This window comes from Nannochloropsis gaditana (assembly GCF_000240725.1).
Source record: "Nannochloropsis gaditana CCMP526 unplaced genomic scaffold scaffold145, whole genome shotgun sequence".
NCBI classification, from domain to species: Eukaryota; class Eustigmatophyceae; order Eustigmatales; family Monodopsidaceae; genus Microchloropsis; species Microchloropsis gaditana.
In genome coordinates this window covers 10535-12068 of record NW_005803808.1, presented here as the reverse complement: position 1 = coordinate 12068, position 1534 = coordinate 10535, and positions in this window count along the sequence as shown.

Sequence of the window (1534 nt, the reverse complement as noted above, 5' to 3'; positions counted from 1 at the left end):
ACAAGGTAGGCGAACCCTTAAAGCCGGGGAGGGACAGTCAGGCTGTCAAAGGAAGAAGGAGGACAAGGGAGGATGGGAGGAGACTTTCTTCGCTTGACAAAGCAGGTCCCGCGGTTCAAGAGGGGGGGGAGGGGGAAGACAGCGCGGAGGGTGGTGCTGGGGAAAAAGGGTCCCGGTGCGCAGAGGAGAGGAAGGAGGACAGTAAAGGGTGAGAAATGTGGAGGACGAACGACAAAGCCACAGTGTACAAAGGCGCGTGTTTAAATAGCATGTTGAATGACTGCGAACCCGATCAAAGAAGTGTGTTCTTCGTGGTCCCTATTTTGCTTTGGTTCAGACGTCGGGAGCGGCCCTCTATTGGGCTCCTCTTTACTCCCTGTTAGGAGTCGTACCTCTCTCTTTACATCCATCCCCCGGTCGCATTGGACGAGGAAGGGTAGCCCGTCTGCCGCTGCTGTGGCTGCTGCGGTGGACTCACTCCACGCATGGGAGGCACTCCCCTCATGGGTGGCACTGAAGGAGCCGGCGGTTGGCTGCCAAAGGCATCAAAATCTAGTAAATCTCCTTTCCCACCAGCGGCCGTCCCTGCAGCTACCTTGCTTCCTCCAGACATTCCCTGTGACCCTGGAGTAGAGTGCGGTGGATGGCCGCGAGCCGCGGGGTGGCTGCTGCTCGTCGTCGCGTGGGGCGCACTGCTGTTCCCAGACACGCTCGCTGGGGCCTTTGAGAAGGAGGAGGAGGTGGAGGACGAGGGAGGGGCTTCGTGAAAGAGCCCGAACGGATCATTGTCGGAGGCCGGCGACACAAGTCCCTTGTTGCCTCGAAGGGGCGGGGATGGGGAGGCGGAGGGAGTCGCTCTGGTCGCTGAGACGGGGCCTGTGGCTTGGCTTGTCCTGGAATAACCCGCAGACGTGGGGGAGGAGGAGGAAGAAGAAGACATACCCGTACTCCCCGCCGCCGTGGGCTTGCTCGGCATTTCCATGCGCATCCGTGACACCTTGGCTATGTAAAATCCGTCAAAAGTAGGAAGCTCGGCCGCGTCCTCCGTGACGTCCATCCAGACCGCTTTCTTGTCGGGAGTTCCATCCAATCGTGTCTTAAAGCGGAAGTGGTAGCCGCCTGGGAGCGGGAAGTGATGTCGAACGTCCCGCAACCGGGGGGGTTGTTGGACCGATGGTGGGAGATGAAAGATGTTTGGGTGCGACGCGTCGTCCCCGTCGCCAGGAATGTAATACCGTATCATGATACTGGGACCTAGGCTGTGAACCAGGCTTGGCGGGCGAATGCTGGAGGCGCAAGACTCTGTAGGAAATAGAAAGGACAAGAAGGCGAGCAATTAGGATCAGTGTCGGGAGATCACTGAACCGAGAAACGTAAAGGGTCCCCAACAATCCTTTGACACGGGATACATGCTTCACACGTTGGAGTACCACTGCATACGATACTCGGGGTGGCTCGCGCGGTCGTGTCAAAGGGTGAATACCATTTGGAACTAACTAATAATTTACGGCACGGGCTTCATCGCAATGCTCCG